Here is a 15,576-nt window from a genome sequence, read left to right on the forward strand (position 1 = left end):
TTTTGAAGCGATCCTTAAACAGTCTAGGAGTCAGAAAAGGGCCAGAGACACTGGAGGCCTACTGACATGACATCACATAGACCTCATCTGTGTTTAATTGAGAAAAAAACCCTCTTCCTGCTTTTGAAGCGATCCTTAAACAGTCTAGGAGTCAGAAAAGGGCCAGAGACACAGGATGCCTACTGACATGACATCTCAAAGACCTCATCTGTGTTTAATTGAGAAAAAAAAACCTCTTACTGTCTTTTGAAGCGATCCTTAAACAGTCTAGGAGTCAGAAAAGGGCCAGAGACACTGGATGCCTACTGACATGACATCACAAAGACCTCATCTGTGTTTAATTGAGAAAAAAAACCTCTTACTGTCTTTTGAAGCGATCCTTAAACAGTCTAGGAGTCAGAAAAGGGCCAGAGACACTGGATGCCTACTGACATGACATCACAAAGACCTCATCTGTATTTAATTGAGAAAAAAAACCTCTTACTGTCTTTTGAAGCGATCCTTAAACAGTCTAGGAGTCAGAAAAGGGCCAGAGACACTGGATGCCTACTGACATGACATCACAAAGACCTCATCTGTGTTTAATTGAGAAAAAAAACCTCTTACTGTCTTTTGAAGCGATCCTTAAACAGACTAAAAGTCAGAAAAGGGCCAGAGACACTGGATACCTACTGACCTGACATCACAAAGACCTCACCTGTGTTTAATTGAGAAGAAAAAAACCTCTTAATGTCTTTTGAAGCGATCCTTAAATAGTCTAGGAGTCAGAAAAGGTCCAGAGACACAGGAGGCCTACTGACATGACATCACAAAGACCTCATCTGTGTTTAATTGAGAAAAAAAACCTCTTACTGTCTTTTGAAGCGATCCTTAAACAGTCTAGGAGTCAGAAAAGGGCCAGAGACACTGGAGGCCTACTGACATGACATCACAAAGACCTCATCTGTGTTTAATTGAGAAAAAAAACCTCTTACTGTCTTTTGAAGCGATCCTTAAACAGACTAAAAGTCAGAAAAGGGCCAGAGACACTGGATACCTACTGACCTGACATCACAAAGACCTCACCTGTGTTTAATTGAGAAGAAAAAAACCTCTTAATGTCTTTTGAAGCGATCCTTAAATAGTCTAGGAGTCAGAAAAGGTCCAGAGACACAGGAGGCCTACTGACATGACATCACAAAGACCTCATCTGTGTTTAATTGAGAAAAAAAACCTCTTACTGTCTTTTGAAGCGATCCTTAAACAGTCTAGGAGTCAGAAAAGGGCCAGAGACACTGGAGGCCTACTGACATGACATCACAAAGACCTCATCTGTGTTTAATTGAGAAAAAAAAACTCTTACTGTCTTTTGAAGCGATCCTTAAACAGTCTAGGAGTCAGAAAAGGGCCAGAGACACTGGAGGCCTACTGACATGACATCACAAAGACCTCATCTGTGTTTAATTGAGAAAAAAAACCTCTTACTGTCTTTTGAAGCCATCCTTAAACAATCTAGGAGTCAGAAAAGGGCCAGAGACACTGGATGCCTACTGACATGACATCACAAAGACCTCATCTGTGTTTAATTGAGAAAAAAAAAACCTCTTTCTGTCTTTTGAAGTGATCCTTAAACAGTCTAGGAGTCAGAAAAGGGCCAGAGACACTGGATGCCTACTGACATGACATCACAAAGACCTCATCTGTGTTTAATTGAGAAAAAAAAAACCTCTTACTGCCTTTTCGGGCGATCTTTAAACAGACTAAAAGTCAGAAAAGGGCCAGAGACACTGGATGCCTACTGACATGACATCACAAAGACCTCATCTGTGTTTAATTGAGAAATAAAAAACCTCTTACTGCCTTTTGGGGCGATCTTTAAACAGACTAAAAGTCAGAAAAGGGCCAGAGACACTGGATACCTACTGACCTGACATCACAAAGACCTCACCTGTGTTTAATTGAGAAGAAAAAAAACTCTCAATGTCTTTTGAAGCGATCCTTAAACAGTCTAGGAGTCAGAAAAGGGCCAGAGACACTGGAGGCCTACTGACATGACATCACAAAGACCTCATCTGTGTTTAATTGAGAAAAAAAACCTCCTACTGTCTTTTGAAGCGATCCTTAAACAGTCTAGGAGTCAGAAAAGGGCCAGAGACACAGGATGCCTACTGACATGACATCACAAAGACCTCATTTGTGTTTAATTGAGAAAAAAAACCTCTTACTGTCTTTTGAAGCGATCCTTAAACAGTCTAGGAGTCAGAAAAGGGCCAGAGACACTGGATGCCTACTGACATGACATCACAAAGACCTCATCTGTGTTTAATTGAGAAAAAAAACCTCTTACTGTCTTTTGAAGCGATCCTTAAACAGACTAAAAGTCAGAAAAGGGCCAGAGACACTGGATACCTACTGACCTGACATCACAAAGACCTCACCTGTGTTTAATTGAGAAGAAAAAAACCTCTTAATGTCTTTTGAAGCGATCCTTAAATAGTCTAGGAGTCAGAAAAGGTCCAGAGACACAGGAGGCCTACTGACATGACATCACAAAGACCTCATCTGTGTTTAATTGAGAAAAAAAACCTCTTACTGTCTTTTGAAGCGATCCTTAAACAGTCTAGGAGTCAGAAAAGGGCCAGAGACACTGGAGGCCTACTGACATGACATCACAAAGACCTCATCTGTGTTTAATTGAGAAAAGAAACCTCTTACTGTCTTTTGAAGCGATCCTTAAACAGTCTAGGAGTCAGAAAAGGGCCAGAGACACTGGAGGCCTACTGACATGACATCACAAAGACCTCATCTGTGTTTAATTGAGAAAAAAAAACCTCTTACTGTCTTTTGAAGCGATCCTTAAACAGTCTAGGAGTCAGAAAAGGGCCAGGGACACAGGAGGCCTACTGACATGACATCACAAAGACCTCATCTGTGTTTAATTGGGGATAAAAACCTCTTACTGTCTTTTGAAGCGATCCTTAAACTATCTAGGAGTCAGAAAAGGGCCAGAGACACTGGATGCCTACTGACATGACATCACAAAGACCTCATCTGTGTTTAATTGAGAAAAAAACCTCTTTCTGTCTTTTGAAGTGATCCTTAAACAGTCTAGGAGTCAGAAAAGGGCCAGAGACACTGGATGCCTACTGACATGACATCACAAAGACCTCATCTGTGTTTAATTGAGGAAAAAAAAACCTCTTACTGCCTTTTGGGGCGATCTTTAAACAGACTAAAAGTCAGAAAAGGGCCAGAGACACTGGATACCTACTGACCTGACATCACAAAGACCTCACCTGTGTTTAATTGAGAAGAAAAAAACCTCTTAATGTCTTTTGAAGCGATCCTTAAATAGTCTAGGAGTCAGAAAAGGTCCACAGACACTGGAGGCCTACTGACATGACATCACAAAGACCTCATCTGTGTTTAATTGAGAAAAAAAACCTCTTACTGTCTTTTGAAGCGATCCTTAAACAGTCTAGGAGTCAGAAAAGGGCCAGAGACACTGGAGGCCTACTGACATGACATCACAAAGACCTCATCTGTGTTTAATTGAGAAAAAAAACCTCTTACTGTCTTTTGAAGCGATCCTTAAACAGTCTAGGAGTCAGAAAAGGGCCAGAGACACTGGGTGCCTACTGACATGACATCACAAAGACCTCATCTGTGTTTAATTGAGAAAAAAAAACCTCTTACTGCCTTTTGGGGCGATCTTTAAACAGACTAAAAGTCAGAAAAGGGCCAGAGACACTGGATACCTACTGACCTGACATCACAAAGACCTCACCTGTGTTTAATTGAGAAGAAAAAAACCTCTTAATGTCTTTTGAAGCCATCCTTAAACAGTCTAGGAGTCAGAAAAGGGCCAGAGACACTGGAGGCCTACTGACATGACATCACAAAGACCTCATCTGTGTTTAATTGAGAAAAGAAACCTCTTACTGTCTTTTGAAGCGATCCTTAAACAGTCTAGGAGTCAGAAAAGGGCCAGAGACACTGGAGGCCTACTGACATGACATCACAAAGACCTCATCTGTGTTTAATTGAGAAAAAAAACCTCTTACTGTCTTTTGAAGCCATCCTTAAACAATCTAGGAGTCAGAAAAGGGCCAGAGACACTGGATGCCTACTGACATGACATCACAAAGACCTCATCTGTGTTTAATTGAGAAAAAAAAAACCTCTTTCTGTCTTTTGAAGTGATCCTTAAACAGTCTAGGAGTCAGAAAAGGGCCAGAGACACTGGATGCCTACTGACATGACATCACAAAGACCTCATCTGTGTTTAATTGAGAAAAAAAAAACCTCTTACTGCCTTTTCGGGCGATCTTTAAACAGACTAAAAGTCAGAAAAGGGCCAGAGACACTGGATGCCTACTGACATGACATCAGAAAGACCTCATCTGTGTTTAATTGAGAAATAAAAAACCTCTTACTGCCTTTTGGGGCGATCTTTAAACAGACTAAAAGTCAGAAAAGGGCCAGAGACACTGGATACCTACTGACCTGACATCACAAAGACCTCACCTGTGTTTAATTGAGAAGAAAAAAAACTCTCAATGTCTTTTGAAGCGATCCTTAAACAGTCTAGGAGTCAGAAAAGGGCCAGAGACACTGGAGGCCTACTGACATGACATCACAAAGACCTCATCTGTGTTTAATTGAGAAAAAAAACCTCCTACTGTCTTTTGAAGCGATCCTTAAACAGTCTAGGAGTCAGAAAAGGGCCAGAGACACAGGATGCCTACTGACATGACATCACAAAGACCTCATTTGTGTTTAATTGAGAAAAAAAAAACCTCTTACTGTCTTTTGAAGCGATCCTTAAACAGTCTAGGAGTCAGAAAAGGGCCAGAGACACAGGATGCCTACTGACATGACATCACAAAGACCTCATTTGTGTTTAATTGAGAAGAAAAAAACCTCTTAATGTCTTTTGAAGCGATCCTTAAACAGTCTAGGAGTCAGAAAAGGGCCAGAGACACTGGAGGCCTACTGACATGACATCACAAAGACCTCATCTGTGTTTAATTGAGAAAAAAAACATCTTACTGTCTTTTGAAGCGATCCTTAAACAGTCTAGGAGTCAGAAAAGGGCCAGAGACACTGGAGGCCTACTGACATGACATCACAAAGACCTCATCTGTGTTTAATTGAGAAAAAAAACCTCTTACTGTCTTTTGAAGCGATCCTTAAACAGTCTAGGAGACAGAAAAGGGCCAGAGACACAGGATGCCTACTGACATGACATCACAAAGACCTCATCTGTGTTTAATTGAGAAAAAAAACCTCTTACTGTCTTTTGAAGCCATCCTTAAACAGTCTAGGAGTCAGAAAAGGGCCAGAGACACTGGAGGCCTACTGACATGACATCACAAAGACCTCATCTGTGTTTAATTGAGAAAAAAAACCTCTTACTGTCTTTTGAAGCGATCCTTAAACAGTCTAGGAGTCAGAAAAGGGCCAGAGACACTGGATGCCTACTGACATGACATCACAAAGACCTCATCTGTGTTTAATTGAGAAAAAAAACCTCTTACTGTCTTTTGAAGCGATCCTTAAACAGTCTAAGAGTCAGAAAAGGGCCAGAGACACTGGATGCCTACTGACATGACATCACAAAGACCTCATCTGTGTTTAATTGAGAAAAAAAACCTCTTACTGTCTTTTGAAGCGATCCTTAAACAGTCTAGGAGTCAGAAAAGTGCCAGAGACACTGGATGCCTACTGACATGACATCACAAAGACCTCATCTGTGTTTAATTGAGAAAAAGAAACCTCTTACTGTCTTTTGAAGCGATCCTTAAACAGTATAGGAGTCAGAAAAGGGCCAGAGACACTGGATGCTTACTAACATGACATCACAAAGACATCATCTGTGTTTAATTGAGAAAAAAAAAACCTCTTACTGTCTTTTGAAGCGATCCTTAAACAGTCTAGGAGTCAGAAAAGTGCCAGAGACACTGGATGCCTACTGACATGACATCACAAAGACCTCATCTGTGTTTAATTGAGAAAAAAAACCTCTTACTGTCTTTTGAAGCGATCCTTAAACAGTCTAGGAGTCAGAAAAGGGCCAGAGACACTGGATGCTTACTGACATGACATCACAAAGACCTCATCTGTGTTTAATTGAGAAAAAAAAAACCTCTTACTGTCTTTTGAAGCGATCCTTAAACAGTCTAGGAGTCAGAAAAGGGCCAGAGACACTGGATGCCTACTGACATGACATCACAAAGACCTCATCTGTGTTTAATTGAGAAAAAAAACCTCCTACTGTCTTTTGAAGCGATCCTTAAACAGTCTAGGAATCAGAAAAGGGCCAGGGACTCAGGATGCCTACTGACATGACATCACAAAGACCTCATCTGTGTTTAATTGAGAAAAAAAACCTCTTACTGTCTTTTGAAGCCATCCTTAAACTGTCTAGGAGTCAGAAAAGGGCCAGAGACACTGGAGGCCTACTGACATGACATCACAAAGACCTCATCTGTGTTTAATTGAGAAAAAAAAAACTCTTTCTGTCTTTTGAAGTGATCCTTAAACAGTCTAGGAGTCAGAAAAGGGCCAGAGACACTGGATGCCTACTGACATGACATCACAAAGACCTCATCAGTGTTTAATTGAGAAAAAAACCCTCTTACTGTCTTTTGAAGCGATCCTTAAACAGTCTAGGAGTCAGAAAAGGGCCAGAGACACTGGAGGCCTACTGACATGACATCACAAAGACCTCATCTGTGTTTAATTGAGAAAAAAAACCTCCTACTGTCTTTTGAAGCCATCCTTAAACTGTCTAGGAGTCAGAAAAGGGCCAGAGACACTGGAGGCCTACTGACATGACATCACAAAGACCTCATCTGTGTTTAATTGAGAAAAAAAAACCTCTTACTGTCTTTTGAAGCGATCCTTAAACAGTCTAGGAGTCAGAAAAGGGCCAGAGACACTGGATGCCTACTGACATGACATCACAAAGACCTCATCTGTGTTTAATTGAGAAAAGAAACCTCTTACTGTCTTTTGAAGCGATCCTTAAACAGTCTAGGAGTCAGAAAAGGGCCAGAGACACTGGAGGCCTACTGACATGACATCACAAAGACCTCATCTGTGTTTAATTGAGAAAAAAAACCTCTTACTGTCTTTTGAAGCCATCCTTAAACAATCTAGGAGTCAGAAAAGGGCCAGAGACACTGGATGCCTACTGACATGACATCACAAAGACCTCATCTGTGTTTAATTGAGAAAAAAAAAACCTCTTTCTGTCTTTTGAAGTGATCCTTAAACAGTCTAGGAGTCAGAAAAGGGCCAGAGACACTGGATGCCTACTGACATGACATCACAAAGACCTCATCTGTGTTTAATTGAGAAAAAAAAAACCTCTTACTGCCTTTTCGGGCGATCTTTAAACAGACTAAAAGTCAGAAAAGGGCCAGAGACACTGGATGCCTACTGACATGACATCAGAAAGACCTCATCTGTGTTTAATTGAGAAATAAAAAACCTCTTACTGCCTTTTGGGGCGATCTTTAAACAGACTAAAAGTCAGAAAAGGGCCAGAGACACTGGATACCTACTGACCTGACATCACAAAGACCTCACCTGTGTTTAATTGAGAAGAAAAAAAACTCTCAATGTCTTTTGAAGCGATCCTTAAACAGTCTAGGAGTCAGAAAAGGGCCAGAGACACTGGAGGCCTACTGACATGACATCACAAAGACCTCATCTGTGTTTAATTGAGAAAAAAAACCTCCTACTGTCTTTTGAAGCGATCCTTAAACAGTCTAGGAGTCAGAAAAGGGCCAGAGACACAGAATGCCTACTGACATGACATCACAAAGACCTCATTTGTGTTTAATTGAGAAAAAAAAAACCTCTTACTGTCTTTTGAAGCGATCCTTAAACAGTCTAGGAGTCAGAAAAGGGCCAGAGACACAGGATGCCTACTGACATGACATCACAAAGACCTCATTTGTGTTTAATTGAGAAGAAAAAAACCTCTTAATGTCTTTTGAAGCGATCCTTAAACAGTCTAGGAGTCAGAAAAGGGCCAGAGACACTGGAGGCCTACTGACATGACATCACAAAGACCTGATCTGTGTTTAATTGAGAAAAAAAACATCTTACTGTCTTTTGAAGCGATCCTTAAACAGTCTAGGAGTCAGAAATGGGCCAGAGACACTGGAGGCCTACTGACATGACATCACAAAGACCTCATCTGTGTTTAATTGAGAAAAAAAACCTCTTACTGTCTTTTGAAGCGATCCTTAAACAGTCTAGGAGACAGAAAAGGGCCAGAGACACAGGATGCCTACTGACATGACATCACAAAGACCTCATCTGTGTTTAATTGAGAAAAAAAACCTCTTACTGTCTTTTGAAGCCATCCTTAAACAGTCTAGGAGTCAGAAAAGGGCCAGAGACACTGGAGGCCTACTGACATGACATCACAAAGACCTCATCTGTGTTTAATTGAGAAAAAAAACCTCTTACTGTCTTTTGAAGCGATCCTTAAACAGTCTAGGAGTCAGAAAAGGGCCAGAGACACTGGATGCCTACTGACATGACATCACAAAGACCTCATCTGTGTTTAATTGAGAAAAAAAACCTCTTACTGTCTTTTGAAGCGATCCTTAAACAGTCTAAGAGTCAGAAAAGGGCCAGAGACACTGGATGCCTACTGACATGACATCACAAAGACCTCATCTGTGTTTAATTGAGAAAAAAAACCTCTTACTGTCTTTTGAAGCGATCCTTAAACAGTCTAGGAGTCAGAAAAGTGCCAGAGACACTGGATGCCTACTGACATGACATCACAAAGACCTCATCTGTGTTTAATTGAGAAAAAGAAACCTCTTACTGTCTTTTGAAGCGATCCTTAAACAGTATAGGAGTCAGAAAAGGGCCAGAGACACTGGATGCTTACTGACATGACATCACAAAGACCTCATCTGTGTTTAATTGAGAAAAAAAAAACCTCTTACTGTCTTTTGAAGCGATCCTTAAACAGTCTAGGAGTCAGAAAAGTGCCAGAGACACTGGATGCCTACTGAGATGACATGACAAAGACCTCATCTGTGTTTAATTGAGAAAAAAAACCTCTTACTGTCTTTTGAAGCGATCCTTAAACAGTCTAGGAGTCAGAAAAGTGCCAGAGACACTGGATGCCTACTGACATGACATCACAAAGACCTCATCTGTGTTTAATTGAGAAAAAAAACCTCTTACTGTCTTTTGAAGCGATCCTTAAACAGTCTAGGAGTCAGAAAAGGGCCAGAGACACTGGATGCTTACTGACATGACATCACAAAGACCTCATCTGTGTTTAATTGAGAAAAAAAAAACCTCTTACTGTCTTTTGAAGCGATCCTTAAACAGTCTAGGAGTCAGAAAAGGGCCAGAGACACTGGATGCCTACTGACATGACATCACAAAGACCTCATCTGTGTTTAATTGAGAAAAAAAACCTCCTACTGTCTTTTGAAGCGATCCTTAAACAGTCTAGGAATCAGAAAAGGGCCAGGGACTCAGGATGCCTACTGACATGACATCACAAAGACCTCATCTGTGTTTAATTGAGAAAAAAAACCTCTTACTGTCTTTTGAAGCGATCCTTAAACAGTCTAGGAGTCAGAAAAGGGCCAGAGACACTGGATGCCTACTGACATGACATCACAAAGACCTCATCTGTGTTTAATTGAGAAAAAAAAAACCTCTTTCTGTCTTTTGAAGTGATCCTTAAACAGTCTAGGAGTCAGAAAAGGGCCAGAGACACTGGATGCCTACTGACATGACATCACAAAGACCTCATCAGTGTTTAATTGAGAAAAAAAACCTCCTACTGTCTTTTGAAGCGATCCTTAAACAGTCTAGGAGTCAGAAAAGGGCCAGAGACACTGGAGGCCTACTGACATGACATCACAAAGACCACATCTGTGTTTAATTGAGAAAAAAACCCTCTTACTGTCTTTTCAAGCGATCCTTAAACAGTCTAGGAGTCAGAAAAGGGCCAGGGACTCAGGATGCCTACTGACATGACATCACAAAGACCTCATCTGTGTTTAATTGAGAAAAAAAACCTCTTACTGTCTTTTGAAGCGATCCTTAAACAGTCTACGAGTCAGAAAAGGGCCAGAGACACTGGAGGCCTACTGACATGACATCACAAAGACCTCATCAGTGTTTAATTGAGAAAAAAAACCTCCTACTGTCTTTTGAAGCGATCCTTAAACAGTCTAGGAGTCAGAAAAGGGCCAGAGACACTGGAGGCCTACTGATATGACATCACAAAGACCACATCTGTGTTTAATTGAGAAAAAAACCCTCTTACTGTCTTTTGAAGCGATCCTTAAACAGTCTAGGAGTCAGAAAAGGGCCAGGGACTCAGGATGCCTACTGACATGACATCACAAAGACCTCATCTGTGTTTAATTGAGAAAAAAAACCTCTTACTGTCTTTTGAAGCGATCCTTAAACAGTCTAAGAAAAGGGCCAGAGACACTGGATGCTTACTGACATGACATCACAAAGACCTCATCTGTGTTTAATTGAGAAAAAAACCTCCTACTGTCTTTTGAAGCGATCCTTAAACAGTCTAGGAGTCAGAAAAGGGCCAGAGACACTGGAGGCCTACTGACATGACATCACATAGACCTCATCTGTGTTTAATTGAGAAAAAAACCCTCTTACTGTCTTTTGAAGCGATCCTTAAACAGTCTAGGAGTCAGAAAAGGGCCAGGGACTCAGGATGCCTACTGACATGACATCACAAAGACCTCATCTGTGTTTAATTGAGAAAAAAAACCTCTTACTGTCTTTTGAAGCGATCCTTAAACAGTCTAAGAAAAGGGCCAGAGACACTGGATGCTTACTGACATGACATCACAAAGACCTCATTTGTGTTTAATTGAGAAGAAAAAAACCTTTTACTGCCTTTTGGGGCGATCTTTAAACAGACTAAAAGTTAGAAAAGGGCCAGAGACACTGGATACCTACTGACATGATATCACAAAGACCTCCCCTGTGTTTAATTGAGAAGAAAAAAACCTCTTACTGCCTTTTGGGGCCATCTTTAAACAGTCTAAAAGTTAGAAAAGGGCCAGAGACACTGGATACCTACTGACATAATATCACAAAGACCTCACCTTTGTTTAATTGAGAAGAAAAAAACCTCTTACTGCCTTTTGGGGCGATCTTTAAACAGCCTAGGGGTCAGAAAAGGGCCAGAGACACTGGAGGCCTACTGACATGACATCACAAAGACCTCATCTGTGTTTAATTGAGAAAAAAAACCTCCTACTGTCTTTTGAAGCGATCCTTAAACAGTCTAGGAGTCAGAAAAGGGCCAAAGACACTGGATGCCTACTGACATGACATCACAAAGACCTCATCTGTGTTTAATTGAGAAATAAAACCTCCTACTGTCTTTTGAAGCGATCCTTAAACAGTCTAGGGGTCAGAAAAGGGCCAGAGACACTGGAGGCCTACTGACATGACATCACAAAGACCTCATCTGTGTTTAATTGAGAAAAAAACCTCTTACTGTCTTTTGAAGCGATCCTTAAACAGTCTAGGAGTCAGAAAAGGGCCAGAGACACTGGATGCTTACTGACATGACATCACAAAGACCTCATCTGTGTTTAATTGAGAAAAAAAACCTCTTACTGTCTTTTGAAGCGATCCTTAAACAGTCTAGGAGTCAGAAAAGGGCCAGAGACACTGGATGCCTACTGACATGACATCACAAAGACCTCATCTGTGTTTAATTGAGAAAAAAAACCTCCTACTGTCTTTTGAAGCCATCCTTAAACAGTCTAGGAGTCAGAAAAGGGCCAGAGACACTGGAGGCCTACTGACATGACATCACAAAGACCTCATCTGTGTTTAATTGAGAAAAAAAAACCTCTTACCGTCTTTTGAAGCGATCCTTAAACAGTCTAGGAGTCAGAAAAGGGACAGGGACACAGGAGGCCTACTCACATGACATCACAAAGACCTCATCTGTGTTTAATTGGGGATAAAAACCTCTTACTGTCTTTTGAAGCGATCCTTAAACTATCTAGGAGTCAGAAAAGGGCCAGAGACACTGGATGCTTACTGACATGACATCACAAAGACCTCATCTGTGTTTAATTGAGAAAAAAAACCTCTTACTGTCTTTTGAAGCGATCCTTAAACAGTCTAGGAGTCAGAAAAGGGCCAGAGACACTGGATGCCTACTGACATGACATCACAAAGACCTCATCTGTGTTTAATTGAGAAAAAAAACCTCCTACTGTCTTTTGAAGCGATCCTTAAACAGTCTAGGAGTCAGAAAAGGGCCAGAGACACTGGATGCCTACTGACATGACATCACAAAGACCTCATCTGTGTTTAATTGAGAAAAAAAACCTCCTACTGTCTTTTGAAGCGATCCTTAAACAGTCTAGGAATCAGAAAAGGGCCAGGGACTCAGGATGCCTACTGACATGACATCACAAAGACCTCATCTGTGTTTAATTGAGAAATAAAACCTCCTACTGTCTTTTGAAGCGATCCTTAAACAGTCTAGGTGTCAGAAAAGGGCCAGAGACACTGGAGGCCTACTGACATGACATCACAAAGACCTCATCTGTGTTTAATTGAGAAAAAACCCTCTTAGTGTCTTTTGAAGCGATCCTTAAACAGTCTAGGAGTCAGAAAAGGGCCAGAGACACTGGATGCTTACTGACATGACATCACAAAGACCTCATCTGTGTTTAATTGAGAAAAAAACCTCTTACTGTCTTTTGAAGCGATCCTTAAACAGTCTAGGAGTCAGAAAAGGGCCAGAGACACTGGATGCCTACTGACATGACATCACAAAGACCTCATCTGTGTTTAATTGAGAAAAAAACCTCTTACTGTCTTTTGAAGCGATCCTTAAACAGTCTAGGAGTCAGAAAAGGGCCAGAGACACTGGATGCTTACTGACATGACATCACAAAGACCTCATCTGTGTTTAATTGAGAAAAAAAACCTCTTACTGTCTTTTGAAGCGATCCTTAAACAGTCTAGGAGTCAGAAAAGGGCCAGAGACACTGGATGCCTACTGACATGACATCACAAAGACCTCATCTGTGTTTAATTGAGAAAAAAAACCTCCTACTGTCTTTTGAAGCCATCCTTAAACAGTCTAGGAGTCAGAAAAGGGCCAGAGACACTGGAGGCCTACTGACATGACATCACAAAGACCTCATCTGTGTTTAATTGAGAAAAAAAAACCTCTTACTGTCTTTTGAAGCGATCCTTAAACAGTCTAGGAGTCAGAAAAGGGACAGGGACACAGGAGGCCTACTCACATGACATCACAAAGACCTCATCTGTGTTTCATTGGGGATAAAAACCTCTTACTGTCTTTTGAAGCGATCCTTAAACTATCTAGGAGTCAGAAAAGGGCCAGAGACACTGGATGCTTACTGACATGACATCACAAAGACCTCATCTGTGTTTAATTGAGAAAAAAAACCTCTTACTGTCTTTTGAAGCGATCCTTAAACAGTCTAGGAGTCAGAAAAGGGCCAAAGACACTGGATGCCTACTGACATGACATCACAAAGACCTCATCTGTGTTTAATTGAGAAATAAAACCTCCTACTGTCTTTTGAAGCGATCCTTAAACAGTCTAGGGGTCAGAAAAGGGCCAGAGACACTGGAGGCCTACTGCAATGACATCACAAAGACCTCATCTGTGTTTAATTGAGAAAAAAACCTCTTACTGTCTTTTGAAGCGATCCTTAAACAGTCTAGGAGTCAGAAAAGGGCCAGAGACACTGGATGCTTACTGACATGACATCACAAAGACCTCATCTGTGTTTAATTGAGAAAAAAAACCTCTTACTGTCTTTTGAAGCGATCCTTAAACAGTCTAGGAGTCAGAAAAGGGCCAGAGACACTGGATGCCTACTGACATGACATCACAAAGACCTCATCTGTGTTTAATTGAGAAAAAAAACCTCCTACTGTCTTTTGAAGCCATCCTTAAACAGTCTAGGAGTCAGAAAAGGGCCAGAGACACTGGAGGCCTACTGACATGACATCACAAAGACCTCATCTGTGTTTAATTGAGAAAAAAAAACCTCTTACCGTCTTTTGAAGCGATCCTTAAACAGTCTAGGAGTCAGAAAAGGGACAGGGACACAGGAGGCCTACTCACATGACATCACAAAGACCTCATCTGTGTTTAATTGGGGATAAAAACCTCTTACTGTCTTTTGAAGCGATCCTTAAACTATCTAGGAGTCAGAAAAGGGCCAGAGACACTGGATGCTTACTGACATGACATCACAAATACCTCATCTGTGTTTAATTGAGAAAAAAAACCTCTTACTGTCTTTTGAAGCGATCCTTAAACAGTCTAGGAGTCAGAAAAGGGCCAGAGACACTGGATGCCTACTGACATGACATCACAAAGACCTCATCTGTGTTTAATTGAGAAAAAAAACCTCCTACTGTCTTTTGAAGCGATCCTTAAACAGTCTAGGAGTCAGAAAAGGGCCAGAGACACTGGATGCCTACTGACATGACATCACAAAGACCTCATCTGTGTTTAATTGAGAAAAAAAACCTCCTACTGTCTTTTGAAGCGATCCTTAAACAGTCTAGGAATCAGAAAAGGGCCAGGGACTCAGGATGCCTACTGACATGACATCACAAAGACCTAATCTGTGTTTAATTGAGAAATAAAACCTCCTACTGTCTTTTGAAGCGATCCTTAAACAGTCTAGGTGTCAGAAAAGGGCCAGAGACACTGGAGGCCTACTGACATGACATCACAAAGACCTCATCTGTGTTTAATTGAGAAAAAACCCTCTTAGTGTCTTTTGAAGCGATCCTTAAACAGTCTAGGAGTCAGAAAAGGGCCAGAGACACTGGATGCTTACTGACATGACATCACAAAGACCTCATCTGTGTTTAATTGAGAAAAAAACCTCTTACTGTCTTTTGAAGCGATCCTTAAACAGTCTAGGAGTCAGAAAAGGGCCAGAGACACTGGATGCCTACTGACATGACATCACAAAGACCTCATCTGTGTTTAATTGAGAAAAAAACCTCTTACTGTCTTTTGAAGCGATCCTTAAACAGTCTAGGAGTCAGAAAAGGGCCAGAGACACTGGATGCTTACTGACATGACATCACAAAGACCTCATCTGTGTTTAATTGAGAAAAAAAACCTCTTACTGTCTTTTGAAGCGATCCTTAAACAGTCTAGGAGTCAGAAAAGGGCCAGAGACACTGGATGCCTACTGACATGACATCACAAAGACCTCATCTGTGTTTAATTGAGAAAAAAAACCTCCTACTGTCTTTTGAAGCCATCCTTAAACAGTCTAGGAGTCAGAAAAGGGCCAGAGACACTGGAGGCCTACTGACATGACATCACAAAGACCTCATCTGTGTTTAATTGAGAAAAAAAAACCTCTTACTGTCTTTTGAAGCGATCCTTAAACAGTCTAGGAGTCAGAAAAGGGACAGGGACACAGGAGGCCTACTCACATGACATCACAAAGACCTCATCTGTGTTTAATTGGGGATAAAAACCTCTTACTGTCTTTTGAAGCGATCCTTAAACTATCTAGGAGTCAG

Source organism: Paroedura picta, chromosome 17 (assembly GCF_049243985.1).
Source record: "Paroedura picta isolate Pp20150507F chromosome 17, Ppicta_v3.0, whole genome shotgun sequence".
Classification (NCBI taxonomy): Eukaryota; Metazoa; Chordata; class Lepidosauria; order Squamata; family Gekkonidae; genus Paroedura; species Paroedura picta.